The sequence below is a fragment of the Diadema antillarum genome, unplaced genomic scaffold, assembly GCF_040938485.1.
Source record: "Diadema antillarum isolate AM-2024a unplaced genomic scaffold, OU_Dant_1.0 seq00001137_RagTag, whole genome shotgun sequence".
Taxonomy (NCBI): domain Eukaryota; kingdom Metazoa; phylum Echinodermata; class Echinoidea; order Diadematoida; family Diadematidae; genus Diadema; species Diadema antillarum.
Window position 1 is genome coordinate 480,242 of NW_027271949.1, and position 21,359 is coordinate 501,600.

Here is a 21,359-nt window from a genome sequence, read left to right on the forward strand (position 1 = left end):
GGATGTGTAAAATATGAAATTTTAAAAACAGAAAATGTATCATGTGGGAACTAATGAAATTAGTTTTAAGCAGTTTTGAATGCACTGTTTGTGAAGAGCTGAGTAAAATGGATGACATTGTCAAGTCACTTTTTAATGTGATGAGTGTTCCTGGTAATAAAAACATTGTGAAAGGCACTTTCAATAGACCTCCAAATTCTAATAACAAAGATTCTCTATCATTACTCACCGAGTTGCTTTAATAGAGGCCCTTTATTTGTTAGTACAGATTTCTTTTTGTTTTTGTGATTGTAAAACACACAATGGATAATATCTCTGTAGAGTTTCTTGAGACATTTTTGTAAACTATTCTTCTTTCGCTCCTCTTATTTCTAAGCCCACTTGTGTCTCTATTCATTTGTCTAGTACCTTAATTGATAATATCTTTTGTAAAGTTTTTTGCCCATTTGAACTCTTTAATAATTTTTTTGTGATATGACTTAAAATTTTTTAGTGATGATGCACTTTAAACTTGACCAGTTGAATAGCAATCCGCCCCAGCATTATGCAAGACATAGAGTAACCCAAGAAAATGTGTCTTCCCTTCGTGCTCCTTTAGATAATGCCAACTTGGAATAGGTGTTTGATAGTGATGATATTAATTTGTTTTGAATAATTTTTGGATATTTTTAATAGTCATTTGGATTTTAATATCTACGAAAGAAAGGATAAATGGGTGAATATAAAGCAACACCAAAGCTTTTCTTGGCTCTATCTATAGGAAAATTGATTTTTATGCATGTTAAATGAAAAGAACTGAGCAAGCACAAATGAAATATACTTTATATATATGCATTCTCTTACTAGAATATTACTTATGGAAAAGAAAAAAATATTAGCAATTGCAGAGATACAAATACGATATTAATGTAAAGTATGTGGAATGTATCAAAACAACCACTGAATATATCCTATCAAAATGTCTGGTACATTTCTGAAATAAGATATAATGATAAGATTATTGATAATTCTGTGGTCATTGCAAATATTTTCAATACAAATTTTAGAACAGTTTGAGAAAACCTCACTAAAGAAATTCCCAACACTGATATGTAAACTTTTTTGTTTTTTTGTAGACTAATGAAATACACATTACAGTTTTTTGTGCAAGGGGCATTATGCTGTATGTTTTCAGATTGTCCATCCATCCCTTTGTTTGGCATTTTGACACTTTCAACTATGATATATTACTTTAAGTTGTTTCCACTATGATATAAGTGGGAAGGCCTTGGAATGGTTCAGGAATTATCTGACTAATCATCAACATTTTTTTTTAACAGTCATAACTTTGATTTGAGAGAATTTAATTGTGTCATGCCACAAGGTAGCCTATTGGGCCCGCTGTTATTTATTGTTTTACAACAATGTTTTTGTTTTATTTTGTTTTGTTTTGGTGGTTTTTTGCAGCCACTTCAACAGAAAGCCCAATACAGAGTGTATGTGATGCATATTAAAAACAAAAAAAAAGTTGATGTGCTAATGAACATTACAAAGAACAATCTCCATGAAATCTGCCTGATAAGATAGAATATTCACATGGATCATCTGACATAGAGGACTTCTTCATTGGGACTGAAGGTCCAGCAATGCATTGTTTCAAGTCCTACCTGTATGTGTTAGGATTTTGGAAAAGTGTGAGAGTATTTGTGGGGAGTTAACTTTGATTTTGACAGCTGCAGCGCAAATCGGATTTGTGAATTAAGTCATGTAGACAGTTCTTGCCATGTTCACTGCTTGCGCTTCTAAACTAGTACTATCTGTATCCAACATTAACATACAGTGTTCACCTGTTAATCAGGAACCCCGCTTAAGTGCAACAAAACTTGATGTAACAAATTTTTCATGTGTTATTTCCTCCGCTTAATTGAAACCATGAACTACTTTATTGGGACAAACCTGGCTGAAATATATCCACTGTCCATCATTGATGCTTAGAAATAATAACTTAAAGTAAGTCCTTGGAAATAATCACAGGGATTTCTTTTCCTTGCCAGAAGGGTTATTTTCTAGCCAGTTTCCGACACATTATGCTGACTGCAGTGTCAACATTTGCTGTCGGCGTTAGACAATAAGACGTAGCGCAGATCAAGCTCTGAGCTGTTGCAGTTGGCAGAGTTTACATTCTCCTGGAAAGGAGCTCTCATGCTGTCAACCTTCACAACAACAAAGACATAGGATACCTTAAACAAATTTAATATTATGCACTTTTGTTGTGAATTCTCCTCCTTTAAAAAAGTGTAGATAATGGGCCGCATGCATAAAGAGTACATAGCAATTGCTGGTGCTAGCCGCTTTTGCTTGAATCTGTATGCATAAAAACAACAATTCCTTTCAAGCAAAAACTTTTGATCGAACTCAATCAATTGCTTGCTGCCCCCAAGCAATTGCTTAGATACCATGCATTTGCTTAAGATTGTATGCATAAAACGGACCTTTTGCTTGTTCTTGCTAGCAATTGCTTTTGTTTTTCCAAGCTGTGTAAAACGAGCTTGACCTTTCGCTTAATGGGACGTTCACTTTTAAGCATCATTTTCATATTTATAAAAGAAAGACCAGAGTTGTGCAGGAGTGGTATAAATCAACAAGAAATTTCTCCTAAGAAGTATCAAAAACTTTTTCATTTCAACAAGGGGAATTTCCAGTGGTTAGCATGCAAAATGTGATGAGAAACGGGTAGGATGTCTGACATCTGTGGAGAGTATGGAGATCTCTCTCCACGTGCGACCTGGCAGATCGGGCTACTGTAAGCAGCAGTCTGGGAAGTGATGGGAATCTGCCGTGAATATGTGTGAATACGGGTGAATATAGGTGTGTGTGAGTCTGTGTGTGCATTTTGAGTGTCATTTTGTAGTTCTTCTGCTATGTCAGAAAATGTTTGTTTTGGCACAGGCTTGATATCCCTTTTGTTGAAATGGCAACCAATTGCTTGTGCAGGACAAGCAAAAGGTTATGCATATGGATTTAGTAAGTAATTGCATGAACTTGATCTTTTGCTTAACAAACTTGTGCTTGTGCCTGACAAACTCATGCTTGTGCTTGAAGCAAATGCTTACAAGCAATTGGTTCTTTTTATGCATGCAGCCCAATAACAGACATATCTCGTTAAATCCATGTGAGCATCTTGTTAAAATCCATACGGGCAAGAAACCCAAGTTGATATCATTTGTTGGTACTCTTGTTAAAGTGCTGACTTTTTGGGCAAGGTGCCTGTCACTGTGAGCTGCATTTGATAAAACTGGTCGCATTTGTTTTTTTTTGTTTTTTTTTATGGTTATCTGCTGTTCAGTCACTAATATGTTTGTTTTCTGTGTCAAATATTACTATGGCAGGCTGGCTGTGCAAATCTTCTCATTCTCTTGAGTCACCAGTGCCCATTAGAACTTGGTGCACATGCAGGTAATGAATGTGTACCATAAATCCATACGAGTCATGAGAAAGTGTGATTTTTTTTTCTTTAATTGAAGTGTGCAAATTCTGTTGTTAAAGTGACATTGCTAATTGTTAGTTAGAAGCGGACAAGTTTGTTTTGTGACATTGTCCTAGTTACATATATATGTCACTTTTTCAGCACCATGAAATGAGAACTCTATGCATGATCATTGTTATGGTTAATTTCTAACAATGGCACCTCCCTTGGTATCTCTCTTTGCTTAAAACTGTTTTTCACTGCCTTGTTGGTTCAAGATTAAATGAGTATCAATTGTTCCACCCTGTCTAGATTTTTTAGGTTTTTTACAGCAAGACAAGACAAAAAAACAACAACAACACAACAACCTTGCCCTGTACTTGCCAAGGCCTGTCTCATTCACCATTTGTAATGGTACATGCATACTTTATACAACTGTAGCTTTTGTTACACCTCTGCCAAGCAGGCATCCAAGGAAAAGATATTGGAGTCAGTGTGTAGTTGGTCATTTTACATACATGTATCATTGTTGAACAAACTTATTCACAGCTCTCAAACTTTGTGTGGGTCTGCTAGTCAGAATTTTCATTATTCATTCTTATGATTATCAATTGAGATTTTGATTAAATGTGACAGATTCTAAATCATTTTCAGAGGCTTGGGAAAGATAAGTGTAGGTACAGCTGTATGGCACTGTTTCCATTGAATCCTTGATTGACAGGCATGGTGAGAGTTTGTGGTTAGTAATTACGTGAAAGCAGTATCACAATTTTTATGCTTCAGCCACAAAGTGGCACTGTAGGCATTATGCTTTTAAGTTGTTAGTCCCTCAGTCTACAACATAATTGATTTTGTGGACAGTGTAATTCAAGAACCGTTTGAGGTACAATAAAACAAAACATGGCGTATATGTACCTGTATCAGTGGACAAAGCTGTGCCTATCAACTTGTGGGTGCACACTCAAGGTTAAATGTTATGGGTCAAGTTCAAATTCTAAAATTTGACCATTTCCCTATATATCTCTTCAATGCCTGAAGGTATTTTCATGAAACTTAGTGTATGCATGTACAAGTGTATTACCAGGTTAGGATTTACAAGGGAAAGCTTTTGAGCATTAGGTCAAATGTTAGAGATCAAGTGAACATGCTGAAATTTCAGTTTTTCCATGATCTCTCCAAAATGGCTCAAGGTACATGTATCTTCATGAAACTTTGTACATATACATGAATTGTCTGACACTGTTTCTCTTTATAATTTTTGGTCATGAGGTCAAAGACCAAGGGTCAATGTTCAGATTAAAATGCTATAATTACACTGTTGTTATTTTGTGCTGAATTTATACTATTTTCTCTACACCCTTGTATTGATTGAATGTCCACACATGGCAGTGTATTTAAACATGGTATATAGAATTTTCTGCAAGAAAATTTTACATCTCAAAGCTTTGTCATGAAAATTAGTGTATATTTACCAGATAATGACTATTTTCCAATCATGTGAAATTGTCATATCACATTTGAAATATGTACTAAGACCTATATTGAGAATTATGTGATATTGTGGAGGCATACAGCTGTAGATGTACCAGTCACCATAAAATGTAGTTTTGATTAAAAATCATTTCACTCATGCAGGAAAACTTTTGGCATCTCTCCTATCTGGCTTGAGTGACAAGAGTATGGCAGTGAGAAAACACAATGCCATTGCCATTGGTCATCTAGTGAAGGTCAGTAAATGTCAGAAGCCAAGCATCCACAAGCTTTCTTGCATTTTTTTTCTTTTTGAGGGGAGCAACAGAATTTAATTCAGAACCAGAAGGGAATGCAACTGAGTAGACAGTTAAATATATTTTTGTGCAAGAAATAGCTAACAGAAATATCAACAAACTCAATCATTGCCAGTAATGCAATTACTGTAAAAGAGAATATTTCTGCGCGACTAATTGTTCGTGCTTAGCCAGGTGAGAAGAGTTTCACATGTTTTTAATTCCGCGGAATCAAGACCTCAACTACTAGAACATATGGCAAGCAAAAATATTCACATGCTTTTATTTTTGTGCAAGCAGTTGGGCAAAATGTGCGAAAATTTCAACACCGCAAAAATTTCCACATTTACAGTAGCCAATCATTGCAATGACCAAATAGAAAAAAAAAATGGTGAATTGTGTGCCCTGAGGACTGCTTCATAAGATTCTCTGCAGCATTCTCATCAATGTACAATGTACTTGTTCTGATTGAAGATGTACAAGTATATCCTCTTAGTCTCAGAAAGTACTTACAGCTAGAAAAACTGAACATGAGACAAACAAATCGTGATAAGCTCATTATGCTATAATTGTTATGGTGGCATGCTATGGTATTACAAGATAATTAATCCTTCCCCTCGTGGTCACAAATTAAGTTTTTTTTTATCCGCTCAAGATATATATATTTCATTTTACTCTGTGTAGGTTGCGAAGGATAGCAGCATCGTGAAACTAATCTCTCGGTTGAAGTTATGGTACTTGGAGAAAGATGGTGAGTTTTGCAAGCAGCAGAAAATAAACAGTGGCATTACAGAATTACTATTAATATAAATAACAAGATTTCCTGCAATCTAAGTCAAAAGGTATTTGTTTGTATACGATCATATCACACAGATAAAGCATACAGGTCTTTTTTGAATATTTGTTGTCCTGAATCTTGTCATGCTGAATTGCATGTGTACTTCTTACTGCAAGTAGTGCTAAAGACTATTATTAAAGGACAAGACACCTCTAGTGTAATATGTCTACATTGTAATGGCAACAAAAGCATTCACAAGTATTTCAGACATGCAGCTATAGCTATGATTTTGGTTACATCAGGCAGGGTAAATCTTTCTGTTGTTAACCTTTTGTTTGTTTAAAGATGGAGGACTTCATGAGGCAATCGGAGCAGCCCTGCAGGCTATGTCCAGGCAGAACCCAGACATCCTAAAAAGGCATGCTGCTATGGCCTTGCCCCTGGCCTTCTTGGCCATGCACCAAACCAAACAGACAGACAGCAGGGGAGATGAGAAAGAGTGTGTCTGGGAGGAAGTCTGGTTGGACTCAACGCCAGGTGGTTAAAGCCAGATAATATCACATCAAATCTCAAGTCTTTCAGCCAAAATATTATTTACGGATGTCCATATATATCAGTGCAATTTGCTCAGATCAGTAAATAAAAAATAGAAAAAAGAGAGACAATTATGTGCATGAAATGATACATAGTGTAAGTGAAGCATCAAGGTTTATGGACAATATATTTTTATCGTAAATTTCTGTTTCTGGCCAGAATTTTAGCTAGAAATGTGCGATAATGTGTTTGTTCGGATAGAAATGAAAATGCACAATTCTTCATATAAACAAAATGGTTCAACTTCAAGATCAGTTCTACTGTATTCCAGCTGTAACTTCAACTATGAATATTCAATGGTAGTGGTATGCGTTAGAAAGAGTAGAGGTCAATTAAAAACTATTAGATAGAATGACATGGGGAACAGTTCGAATGGAGAAGCTGTCATGACTGAGCGGATAAGACCTCAAGCTTCCATTCTTGCTCGAAGTTCAACCCACAGCCCAGTAACAGTATCCTTTGCAAGGCACTTAACTCTTAATGCACCACAGTGTAAATCCCCTGTGTGCCACATTATTTTGAGACCGCAAAACAGGCATGCTTTTGGAAAACGTTGTTTTTCAAATCTATGTATCTTTTTAGGGATTTTTGTTATTAAAGCTTACAGAACCCAATCTGATGGCAAAAATTTGGGGACCAAAATTATGATGTCACGCAAGGAACGAATCAGCCCTGCGCTGATGTGCTGTTGCTACACAGCGCCGTGGTTCAAAGCGTGAATTCTACATGATACATAGGCACATTTCAGCGAGGTATCTTCCTAAAAAAAAGGAGGTACATGAACATTGTTCCATATACACTGTAATTTGTGTAGATTTTTACTTATTGCATCTATCTTGCTTAGAACTAAGAATACCGATGTTGTCCGTTTGGACTTTTACTTGGAATGTGCTTTTGTGCCTTAATCTCGACTCTCAAACAGTCGGTGCCTGGTAACTTGTGCTTGAAACTGGAAGCGAGTACATTGTATCAGAGTCCTAGGTACTTATTCGTGCATAGGACGTTTAGATTCTAAACTAAAATCAGGTAGGCCTGCATTGAATACAGACCTAATGTTAGATCTAGGTGAATGTTTCATTTTTATTTTTGCAGTTTCACATTTCCTAAAAAAATTCAGATGAAGACAACTAGAATCTCCAGTGGAGCTCTAGACCTATTGATTACACATTATAGGCCAACGAGTATGTGAGCTCTAGCTTTATTTAGCTTAGGCATTTAGCGTACATGAATGAAATAAGAGAGGCTTCAGCGTGGCTGACTCAACCATTCTTTGTCGTAATTTGTCAAGTAGAATAGAATTGTTTTTGTAATCAGAAATGTAAAAAAAAAAAATGTCTTACGGTAGCATAGAATTTCGAGAAGTAAATTATCAAAGTGGAATGGATAATTTCCTCTCAAAATGGCTAGACCTAAGATCTACATGGTGACCTGAGTTTGTTTTCATTCACTCCAGCCATCAGTCGCTGTGACCCAAGTCACAATACACATGTATAATTACATAAATATCTGCCCACAAAAACAGAAAACATTAAAGAATTGCATCAGCTTTACACATCAAATGTTGTGAGGTACATAAACAAAGTGCTCACAGTTTTAATGTAAGCTTATGAACTGGACAGCCTAAATCTCTTGTTATATTGATCTAGTTCTAGGTCCCATCAACACGTAATGTTAGGCCTATCGGGTAATCCCCTCAAAAAATTTGCACATCCATCTTCATTAGATCTGTAGATCTCTTGATAGAGCTAACGTGAGAGATCTAGACTAACATTAGTCATACTCCTAAGAGTAAAAAAAAAAAAAAAAAATGTGCTCCCAAAACACCCTCTGAACGGTGGAAATTTCAGGAATCTAGCTAAATATATTTCACATTCGGATAACTTTAATACCTTGGGTTTGGCTTTTGTCCGTAGACCGCTTAGTGTGTCTGTATGGAGGTCTGTACAAATATAATAGGTTTACCTACTGTACAGTAAAGAACTCTGATACTTTTGTGAGACGTAGGCCCTACGTCTAAAACTCACTTTACAGCTTCTGCTGCTACATGCTGCTAGCTTGCTGCTGGCGACCGGCCAGCTAGAATGCATCCACTGTACTAGCTATAGGAGCTAGTACTGGTACGGTGCTCAATAACCCAATAGCTGCTTGTGTACTGAGTATCAGTAACCAAAGGGATGGTAGTAAGGGCACGTTTACACCGAGTATGGTAGCGGCAACCGTCATGATTTTTGCTATGGTGCGCCAAAAGGAATCATGTCTGGTTCTGTTAAGAAATATAGTAATTCAGCACAAAATCACCAAAATGTTATTCTTATGTTAAAATCAACAGCAACAAAATCACCAGTAGAAGATTAATCTTGTAACAAAATTATTAGCGTAGAAGTGATATTGTAACAGAACCAGACATGGTTCCTTTTGGCACACCATAGCAAAAACCCGACCCGTTGCCCGTACCATGCTTGGTGTAAACACGCCATAACAGTTCAATGCGCACAGCAGCTGTGAAGAGCCTTGCATGACATAATAATTTAGGGCTCAAAAAAGACAGCTGTTCTGGGGCAAAAATCACTGGGGTGAATCAATCAGTTTTAATTCGCAATTTCTCAGTGGCGCGAATATCTTTTAATAAGTTACATTTAAAAACTGGTTCAGGAGACATTTCCCTCTGCTTTGACACCTTATATGATTTTCTTGATTTATATTTCATGTTCTTTGTCCTTTAAAAAATTATACTCACAGATTGCTATATGGATGCAAGACGCAACTTGGTGCTTGCCTTGTGTAAACTCTTGATTACTTTGCTCAGTGATTTATCATTCTCTCAAAGGTTGCTAAAATGTAGGTAGTTTCTGTTAAGTGACATAAGATTTGTCATACACAAACATTGATGTACAGACCCTGAAATTGTCTCTGACATCTTGTTTTTATTTGATTCTCCTCATAACAGGTTTTTCAGGTCCCCCACTTTTTGGCACCATGCATAGGAATACATAGGGTGTGACCACTTTGACCCCCCGAGGAGGGGGATCTGGAGGCAGACATGCTACCAACTGAGCCAAATCACCACCCTATGTGGATACTGTAGTAAAAGTTTTACTCCAAAATCCAACCTGGAACAGTGTACATTCATCCTTTGACATGTCTAGGGTATCATCATTGCATCCTTTTCCAGGCACAGAGGGTGGCATCCGCCTATACCTGACTGAGATTGTGACTATAACCAAGGAGTGCCTGAGGTTACAGTCATGGCCACGCAAGGCTCAGGCAGCCCGTGCTATGAGCACAGTTGCAACTAAGCTTGGTTCTAGGATACAGCCTTCCCAGCTAAGCCTTCTTCTTGGTGCCCTGTTGGATGGGCTTCAAGGCAGAACATGGAATGGGAAGGTAGGTCAAATATGCTGTTCTAAGACATTATAATGTATTGTTCTTGTCCACATTCTAAGAGAACCCTTTTCATTAAAACCATATTGCTGCAATACACTTTGATTATTAGGAACTTCCACTGTAATCATTTGAAGCTCTCAAATAGTCAATTAAATGGGCAAATCAACACATTAACCCATTGAGGACGGACTGATTTTGCTACAACACACATTTCCCATAGACACCTGCCCGAATAACTCGGGACTTGTCCTCAACGGGTTAAGGCCCCCGTTTTAACAGAGTCTTTAGTTCCTACTACCGGGAGCATTGCTGCTCTTCTGTATGACTAAATATAACTACTGTGTATGTAACATGTAAATGTAGCTTTATAAAAAGTATGTGCCAATGCATACATGTATCTATATGCCTTAAATTAAGAAGTTTCCTTCAAAAAGGAAATTAATGTAAAATGATTGCAGTGAGAGAAAAGATGAATTCCTGATTGGATTGGTTTATTCTTTAATCATTTTGATATTTTAACAATCACCCATATATTTAGAAGTTCTTGCAAAGGGCACTTTAAGAAGTTTCCTTGCGAGTGAAAGGTCTCTTGTTTACCATTTTAATGCCCTTATGAGGGTACTAGGGGCATTATATACAACACATGTACATTGGTTTGTGTTGTTCTGTATGGCCTACATGTACATCTTGTTTGCATGATTAAAGAAAATTCTGGTTGTGGTTTTTATTTTACTTGGCTCATGTAGCAAGGATTTAGTCAGAAGGATGGACAAAAATAGACATACATTTGCATGAAATGATTGGGCTTCTTATGCTGAACATATCACTTTCAAGGCTTGATATCTCAGCTATGAATTTCCGGTGGTGATCCCACTTGCTAAGCAGGTTCGAAGTAGATAAACAGTAATTTGCATGAGACTCTTTAATTCAATATTTTCATCCAACTAAAGGCTTAAGTGAGCTATTGCGATCATTCGTCATGCAGCATCCGGTGTGCATAGTGCGTCGTTCGTAAAGATTTTACATTTTCACCTTCTTCCTGGAGAGCCCATGATAGCTTTTGCCAAACTTGGCATATAACGTCCCTAGGGGGATAGGATCGCAGTTTGTTCAGGTGGACATCATGTCCCAAGTGCCCAAACTCCAGGATTCTTTAACAATCTTCTTCTGTAGAATTAGAAGTGATAGAGCCAAGTTAATGCTATTAGTAAGTACATTGATGACTGCAGTTTCAAGTTTACTTGTGGTATGTACAGGCATGTCCCATTCGAGGCCCCGTGGGGATCTAAATTGGGACCTAAATTTTACAGTTTCATTTTCTTTGAAACACATTGTGAAATTTCACCAAACTTGGCAGGTATTCTTGCTAGGGTGATAGAATATATACATGTATTTGTACAAATGGTCACCATTCCTCAATTTGGCATTCCCCTGGAGCACATTGTCCCAGGATGGGGGGGGGGGGGGAGACAGACAAAACCCCCAGATTAAAGAGGCATTCCAGACGATTTTCATAATTTCGCATCACTTAGTACATAAATCAACAGCTCCATGTGTAGATTTGCGGAATTTATTGTATTACTTGAGCAGAGAAACAATACTAAGACCCCGTTTACAGTGCGGGGCTGGGCCGAGCCGCGGCCGAGCCCAGCCTCAATTGCGAGGCCGGGCCCCGCAATTTTGTCCGTTTACACTGCCGGGCTCGGCCGCGCTTTTGATTCAAACCTTTCAATATTTTGTCGTAGTGGCGCTCTGCTTGTAAACAAATGCAATTTGGTATTGTCTGGTTTTCAGACCCTTTGCCAAATGAATTCCGTGGCGACGAAGTCGCCGTTCGGGCAAAGGCCTTTGCCGATGGAAAAAATCCTTTGCAGGACAAAACCACCTTAAACTATACTAGTTTTCGACGTTGAGGGGGTTAATATCCTGAACAGCGAAATAGTCCAGGCAGAAGGTTTGGAAGCCAGACTAAAATTGGCCGCGCATTTGGCCCAGTTTACGTTTACACTGAGAAAAGGCCAGGCTCGGCCGTGCGCGGCCGAGACCACCTCCAGAGCGTGGCCAAATGCGAGGCCAATTTTGGCCTCGCATTTGGCCTTTTGCGCGTTTACACTGAAATGAAGGTGGGCTGGGCCGCAGCCGAGCCGCGGCCTAGCCTCGCACTGTAAACAGGGTCTTAGAAAAACCGTGAACAAATTACACCGAACAATGATGATGACGACATAGGAGCCTCACATATTTCAAAATTGTAGCAAAGTAATTCCCATTACAATACTGCTAGCTTACAAGTTCACCTGTGTAAAATCTTTGCATGCCTTCTTCTTTGTTCTACTTCCTTGAGTCCCAACTCTTGCATTCTTATGTTGAAGCTGCCATGTCATCATCCTTGTTCATTGCAATTTGTTATAAATTTCGAAAACATTCTTATTCCTCATCTCAATCACTATAAATTCTGAAACTCTGTACTCAGTATAGCTAATTCAGAGTTGTTCAGATGTAAAAATCTGAAAATCATCTAGAGGTCCCCTTTAAGGAATCTTTACAAATCTTCTGTCAAACCTAAAGGCCCGAATTCACGAAGGTGGTACAATTGAAACCATGGTTTAAACCATGGACAGAGACCGTAGTTTTTTATGGGGCGCCAAGTGTCACATGGCCATTTCGTCAATGAAATGTTCATTTCATTACGAAATATAACACCTCGTAACGAAGTGATCATTTCGTCTACGAAATACCTGATTTTGTAACGAAATAGGCCATGCGACACTTGGTGCCCCATAAAAAAACTATGGTCTTAATCCATCGTTTAAACCATGGTACCAATTGTACCACCTTCGTGAATTCTGGCCTAAATTTTCCTTACAGGAACCTGGTATACATGTGCAAGGTTCCTGTAGCGTCAACTCATATACAGTAACCTAGTGTGCCAGGTTCCCAAAATGTAGACAAGAGTGCCTGCCTTGTGGCTTAAATTCATGTTTATTTCTGTTATGCTGACCAGGAAAATGACTTTCATCAAAATATTTGAGTTTCTTCATTCGCTGTTTTGATTCGAATTATTTATTCTCTGTATGGCATCATTTACAATTTTTTTTTATCAACATAAACATAATATATACAAATATGATACTCATTATAGCTAGTTTCTACAATTTCAACAATTTTGATTACAAATACAGCTGTGACAATTGCAGTACATGTGTTATGAATTACCATACAAAACGGTTGCCAATAATAAGCTATAAGCTTGACCCTTTGGCAACCGATGATACAATATGTTAATACGTACAATACAGTACAGTACAATATGTTATTTATTCATTTTCTGCATCAAAACTGCAAGTATTTTTGTCTAATTTACCTCTTTCACTGTTGTAGTGCTCTTATTTTACTATAAGACTCGCCCTTATAATGTACAACAAATCGAGTTTGCGAAACTGCAGCACATGCTCTATTCATATTTCACATCCGAGAGATATTTATATTGTATTGGATGGCAATGAATGTGATACTAGGGAATAGTGCATGAGTCAGAGCCAATATTGCACATACTGAAGATGAGTGCAATATTGGTCCTAACAAGTGCAGTGTTCCATGGTATTCCATGAATTAAGGCCATTCAATGTAACTATTATTTATAATCATTAATTCTCCATAGGCTACTGTTGTTAGTGGCCATGCAATAACACACTGTATTGCATTGTCTCGTCCGTTGTGTGAGCGCTTGCTGCATGCGCGAACACTGTCTATGTTCAACTGTACTACACTGCGTGTGCGCGAACTCTAATTGTTACAATTCACAAGCATGCAAACATCTTGCTATTTGCAAGTACATTGCGAGTCGCTCTTTTTCAAGTGCAGCATCAACTGAGTGACCAATGAGAAAAAATCTCTGTGGAATGGGGGTATAAGCATAAGTCTAGTAGAAGTACAGTTCTTTTTTACAGTTTATACCTTCTCTAGATAATTATTATAAATGATAATTATATTGGATGTCTTTAATTCATGGAATACCAGGGATTATCATCTATACAGTACGTTTTAGTGGCGCATTAAAAACAGGTATTGTTGGCCGCTCAATTTTTACCGCTCAATATTAGAGCATATGAAACGAAAAGCATAGGCCAACATTTTGATTCCACATAGGCTACCGTTGTTACTGGCCATTCAATAATACACTGTATTTTGTGTCATATGTTGCGCGAGTGCTTGCTGAGTGTGCAAATGCTTGCTTCTAGTGCACAAAATTTTGTTACAATTCACAAGCGCGCAAACATCTTACTAGTTGCTGGCTTCATATGCAGTTTTAGGGGCTTCCCCTTTCAGTGCTGGGATGGGACTGCTGAGTCAACTTCAAAGACAACTAGAAGTAGGCCTACAGTATTTCTGTGCCGTTTATGCCTTCTCTACATGATTGTTGATGATAATAATTATATTGGATGGCATTAATTCAGGGAATACCAGGGAATATGTCACGAGTTAGGGCCAAAATTGCACTCATCTTCGGTTTGTGCAATAGTGGCCCTAACTCGTGCAATATTCCAGGGTATCACATTCATAGCCATCCAATATTATATGAATATTGCACTCGCTCGGGCCAATATTGCACTCATTATCAATTTGTGCAATACTGGCCCAAATTGGTGCAATATTCCCTGGTATGTCATTCATTGCCATCCAATATAATATGTGACCCTGCATCACAAAATGAACAAAAAGTCGCCAGATATGGATTTTTAGTTAAGGGCAGATTCTGAAAGAGCAGACTCTAAGCTTTAAAATGATGTATAACTCAACTCAAATGGACTTCCCTAACCTACATGTATCTAAACACTGGAAAGAAAGCACACACTCTGGAAAAGTGTGAACTGAGAAGAGAGGCTGTGAAGTACAGGGTCTATTCAAGTGTTTAATCCTTACCAAGCCATACGATAGCTGCTGTGATGAAAGGGACAAAACACAGGATGTAAACCATCAGAGCAACAACAATGAAGGGATGATCAGATTAAGCTGAAATTGGGCATGCTCTATTAACACATTCTGTCCATGATTAATGCCAACTTTCAAAGCAGTAGCATTATCCATTCAAAAGATATTAGACTTGAAAGTGAAGAGTGTGCAAACGATTTCAAGAAATGAAAAGGGGCATCTAAGATATCCCTGATCATTCTACTCTCCCCCCAAAAAGGGTTGTAGAAAAACTGCTGAAAACACACTTTCCCATTCATGTTATGATCCCAAACTAAAGAATAATGTAGAAGGATAGCTCATTCAGAAAATATGAAAAACTCAACATTGACTTGGTTGACCCATTCCATCTTTTTTGAGTCCTCATGTAAAATCAAAGGCTGCGACTTTTTGTTTGTTTTGTGATGCACGGTCACATATAATCATTGCACGGCCACTAACAACAGTAGCCTATGGGGAATTAATGCATTAGCCTAAGCTTTTCGTTCAATACGTTCACATATTGCACAGCGAAAATCGAGCGGACAAGAATATGCTTTTTTAATGTGCCGCTAGAACGTCCTATGTAGATGATAGTTTGCATTGTTGACCGTTGACCGTGGAAAGGGGAAACATGTTCCACTCGACTGATTTGTCACAGGTGGATTACCAACTTGTCTGTTCTTTGTCGATGGGCAGAAAAAGAATCTTGTTTGGAGACATTGAAGATTCTCTGAGGACTGCTCATTCATTCATTCATTCATTCCTGGTATATTGTCATTTCCGAACAATATACCTGCCCCCATTCTACAGAGATGTTTTCTCATCGGTCACTCATCGGAGGCAAAGTAAGTTGCTTCCAGCCAGCCACTGAAGTGTATCGGATCACAGTTTGATGAATCCGACTTCGTTGGTCGACTATCAGGTGAGTGTAAGACATGTCGCGTGTGATCCTCATCGGAAGATCTTGCCTCATCGGATCACCACCCGACCTGTCTGACACTGACCCGATAGTCGGCCAACATAAGTCAGATATCATCATACTGCGATCTGATACACTTCGGTGAATAGTCAGAAGCAATAAACTTCGCTTGCGATGAGTGACCGATAAGAGAAAATTAAATAGGAATAGGGGTATTTAGGAATGGTTGAAGTAATAAGCTGATGTGCTATGAGTTTAGATTGGTAACTGTAGTTTCAAGTTTGTTCATAGTGGATCAGACGATGAGCCGGGGGGTGGGGGGGGGGGGGGGAGGGACAAGGTCCCCAAATTAAGGAAATCTTTTAAAATCTTCTTCTGTAGAATCATCAAACAAAGGTATTGCTATGAGGAATTACATTGATGACAGTAGTTTTAAAATGTCAATGAACTTTCCTTGATGTAAAGGACAAGTTCACCCTGTATGTGTATCAAGTGGATGCAGCAATATTAGTTGAACGCATCAGTGAAAGATTGAGGAAAATCAGACAATCCGTTCAGAAGTTTGTGAGTTTTTGAAATTTCCATCTTGCCATTGCTGGATGAGAAGACTACTACAGTTTTTGGTGTCACATGCATAGAAGGATATAAAGAAAATATGAAAAGAATTCCACTTTTTTAAAAGTTTACATTCCCTCGACTTTTTACAAACGTATGGTAACAGTCATGATATTCCTTTGTCTTCTGAAAGATGCAAGTTAAGTGCTCTTTTATGTGAGAAAAGTGAAAATATGTTAAATTTTCCTAATATTTTCTTTATATCGTTCTGCGCATGTGACATATCAAACTGCAGTAGTCTTCTCATCCAGCCATGGCAGTACTCAACTTCAAAAATTCATAACTTTTGAATAGATTTTGCAATTTTCCTCAAACTCTAATTGATGTCTTTTTCTAGCATTACTGCATTCACTCACACCACACATATGTTATTAAGGTGAACTTGTCGCATATTGCAAGCTCTCAATAACTTTTCACAGGTTTGAGCTATGATCACCACATTATTAATTAGTTTATAATCTGCAGGAAATCATCTTGTAAGGGTCTATTGGTAGAGAAATTTAAATCATATCTCTAGCTCATCTTTAGCCAAATTGCTCAAAGGGAGCAACTACATATGCGAAGAAGGTTAGAAAGAAATATCTGGAGGTCCCACAGTTTTACCCATAAGGATGGGGAAAAGAAGAAGAAAATAGACACGAGACACAGTTATAGACTTCTTTCTCAAGAAGATGAGATCCAGTGAATCACATGTCCAATCAGGCTACATTGCAAGCAGTGTGTTGAATTGGGAGCAACATGAAAGCCAGAGTTAAGCATGCAAATTCAGCAGCCATCAATCATTTCCCTGTTTGTTTTCACATCTCTCATCATTTTCTGAGGCTTCAATGTGGCGTGATAAGCATGAAAAGACTGTCAGATGTGAGAAATTGCCCAATTTTTTTTAGCAATGATTGAAGAGAAACCAAATAAAACCTCCTCCATTGTTTGAGGCTTCAAGAAAGTTTTTTTTTATATAGTTTTATAATGTTGAATAGCATGTCTTCAACAAACATAAGGGTTCAACCCACTAAATTGGCATAATTCTGAAATTTCAGTAATTCTGATTATACTGTCCACATTTTTATTCAGAAGAATTAAGACATTGCAGACCATGATTCTTTCACCTCATCTACTCAGTAGCAATTGCTAATGAAGTTGAAACAGATTTAAAGGGAAATAAAGCCAGCAGTATGCATTGTGGCCCTAGAGTGAGGGATATAAGTTAAAAAAAGAATGCTTCATTCAAAATTTGATCAGCTTAATGTATAGATTTGAAATGTTCCAAAGATATTTCTCTAAAATCTCAAAATGAAATGATTGTCATTTTGAGGTCATAACTATGCACAGCCTTCACTCCTGGAAAGAATGTATCAAATTGGTAATGTATGTTTCATAATGTATGTTTCAAAATATTTATTTAATGACATATGTCTGCGTATAAAGCTGGAATTTTTCCTTGTTTCTCTATTGGACCCTGTTTACAGTGCGAGGCTCGGCTGCGGCTCGGCCACGGCCGAGCCTGCCTTCATTTCAGTGTAAACGCGCAAAAGGCCAAATGTGGGGCCAAAATTGGCCGCGCATTTGGCCACGCTCTGGAGGTGGTCTCGGCCGCGGCTCGGCCGAGCCCGGCCTTTTCTCAGTGTAAACGCAAACTGGGCCAAATGCGCGGCCAATTTTAGTCTGGCTTCCAAACCCTCTGCCCGTACTATTTCGCTGTTCAGGATATTAACCCCCTCAACGTCAAAAACTAGTATAGTTTAAGGTGGTTTTGTCCTGCAAAGGATTTTTCCTTCGGCAAAGGCCTTTGCCCGAACGGCGACTTCGTCGCCACGGAATCCAGTCGGCAAAGGGTCTGAAAACCAGACTATACCAAATTGCGTTTGTTTACAAGCAGAGCGCCACTACGACAAAATATTGAAAGGTTTGAATTAAAAGCGTGGCTGAGCCCGGCAGTGTAAACGGACAAAATTGCGGGGCTTGGCCCCGCAATTGAGGCTGGGCTCGGCCCAGCCCCGCACTGTAAACGGGGTCTTGGTTACCTTGTGAAAGTCAGCACCTAAAAATAGAGAAAGGCCCCATGCACATGCTTTTCTGAAAACCCACCAACCATGGTGAGGTGTGTTACACAGCTTTGTTTTTCTGACCAAATGATTTTAGTACATGGCAGAAAATATTCTCGTTTATCAGTGCTGATGTAATCAGTTCTTGTATCCCTGACTACTGTGAAACAGAAAATGGTTAATTAAACAAAATATCTGACCTTTTATGCCCACTATATACAACCTTGAAACAATGTATGTTGCAGAAAATTTTAGACAAGTTATGGGTGGTGAATGACGGAATCCAAAGCACAAACAAGACAATCTTTCATATCTGTGATGAACAATCAAAAGTGTATGTATAAACATAGTTTTTAGAAGAATATCTTTTGAATTTTGATTGTCAATACTTTACACTGGCAAGATTTTTTTTTTCTAGCAGCAGGGGTTTTTCAGTTAACCCTAACTAGGCCGGGCTATTAGATACATATTGTAGTTGATAGAGCCGGGGTTGGGCCTCCCAGGCCCCCCCTCCAGGTCTCGACCGCGCGATTGCGACGAAAATTGGCACACACATTTGCTATGATGTAATCTAAAATACCATGGAGTTAATTTTTCAAAAACTTATTATTTATGCTAAATTATGTTAATTTATGCATAATGATGCATGAAATCAGGTTATTTGGTATAAATCACAAAATAAAGCTCAAAACAGGCACATTTTTTGTGTAAATATTCTTTTTAGTGTCCTTAGCAAATGTAGCAAAAAAATTGTGATATCAGAAAAAATTCTTAAGTATTTTATTGTTTTTTGAATTTCTTATGTATTTCTTTGTTTTTTCGACTGTATGTTTTACATTGTTCTTTCGATGAAATTTGTCCGCGACATCGCTCCGAACAAGAAAATACATGTATGTTATTCATTGATTTTAATCAATAAAACACCAAAATAATCATGCTTCTATGAAATTTGCCTGTAAGCACAGTTTGCATTGAAACTGTACACGAATTCACGTTTTTGAGCAATTTTTGGTCTGACATGCATGTACATATTTGTGCGTAACTTCGGAACCGCGCGCCCGGGCGTCGCAAATTTGGTGTCAAAAGATGCAGGAGACTCGAAAGAAAAAAGTCATGAAACGTCACGGCGATAGCTTTTTGCGAATGCGACACATCGCGCGGAACGTCGAGGGAGGGGCCTCGAAGACCCCCCGGCCTAGTTAGGGTTAAAGCCCTCACTCAGCAGGCCATAATACATTATTCAGTTTTCATTTCCCTGTAAATATGCTTTCAACTTTCAAACACATGCCACTGAATAGATGAGATGCAAGAATCATGTTCTGCAGTCTGGGATTTCTTTAAAATGCCGGCAGAAGAGTCAGGGGACACCAAATCAAATAAGAATTTATGCCGATTTAGTGGGTTTGACCCATGTTTGCTGTCATGTTTATGATTGTACAATTGTATCTAACTTATTTTCAGTAAGCTTTGTGTCTCATATTTCTTTCTTTCCAGGATGAACTGTTGAAAGCAATATCTACTGTCTGCATATCATGCAAGTAAGTTTTTGAGCAAGACTATTATAAAAGTAGTTGATTGATATTTGCATGACTTTGGAGTTTAATCGCTTTATCACCAGTTGAGCTGTACGTGTATGTGGGAACTTGCTAAACTCGCAGAAGAGCGTGTGTCTTTCACGTCGTACACGGTAGCTATTACAGTCAAACCTGTCAATAGTGGCCACCCAAGGGAGACGAAAAAAGTGGCCATTATAGATAGGTGGCCACTATAGACAGGTTATCCAACTTTGTGTACATTGCCTACGTGTACATGTATCATCATTGTATACATCTGTAAGTACTTACATGTATGTGTGTATACATATACACACATGTGTTTCATGCATTGAACAGTGCTGGTGTTCATGAAATTATAGCACAGTAGCATGTGTACAGTCGTGAAGAAAGCTTAAACCGACTGCCTGTTGAAATTTCTGAAATACAGCAAATCATACAGCAATAGAAAGCTAAGAGCATGAACAATGTCAATATGGCATTTTAGATACCCAAAGGCTTAATCAGACCTTTCCCGACCGAGAAACAGCAACGATTTCGGCTCCCTTTTGGATGACGTCAGTGTGGAATGAAGTACGTTGTTGAATGAAGTACGACTGACAGCCCAGCGGCAAACTGCAAAACAAACATAATAGTGCACCCAAAGCTCTGCTCTAAACCATCTTTGCTGCGAAATATCTTGCACGGCGTATGTGCATGTTAGTGTTTGCGCAGAAATCAATCCTAAGATCAGGCGGCCTTATACTAAGAGGGCATTTTATCCTCACTGAATCAACTCTAGTGGAATGTCCAAGCCTAATATATCCCTTATCTATGTTTACCTCACCGATTTTATGAATTAAGCACAGATCTCACATCTACCTTCCAAAACACAGTGCTGTTCAAAACCCTTCGAATCGACTGCTGTGGTGTGGTCGCTGTGCATGGGCCTGCACATAACCTATGCCGTACTGCAAATGCAGTGACCACTTGCACTGCGTTCTGGGGGTTTGAATGGCGCTGTGTGTTGGAAGGCAGCTGTGAGATTCTGTGCAAGAAAAAAAACACACACACTTTATCGGAATAATTCATAAAATAGGTAAGTCAAACATCAATCAGGTAGGCTTAGATGTTCAACTAGATCTGATTCAGTGAGGCTGAAATACCCTTTTTAGAGCATTTTGGCTAGTCAGTTCTGCATGGCAATAAATACAAGAAGATTGTCTGTATTGTTACTAGCCAGCTAGGCCTCCTCGCTCGAAAATGGCCATGTTTACTAATGTTAGTACTATCACTGTTAGGCCTACTATCGTTAGATAAGAAGCCCAACGAGA

General features: G+C 38.3%; 1 pseudogene; it reads left to right on the forward strand.

Annotated features, from left to right (window-relative positions):
- Positions 1–21,359, forward strand: part of LOC139744120 (proteasome adapter and scaffold protein ECM29-like) — a 394,771-nt pseudogene that overhangs the window by 239,224 nt on the left and 134,188 nt on the right.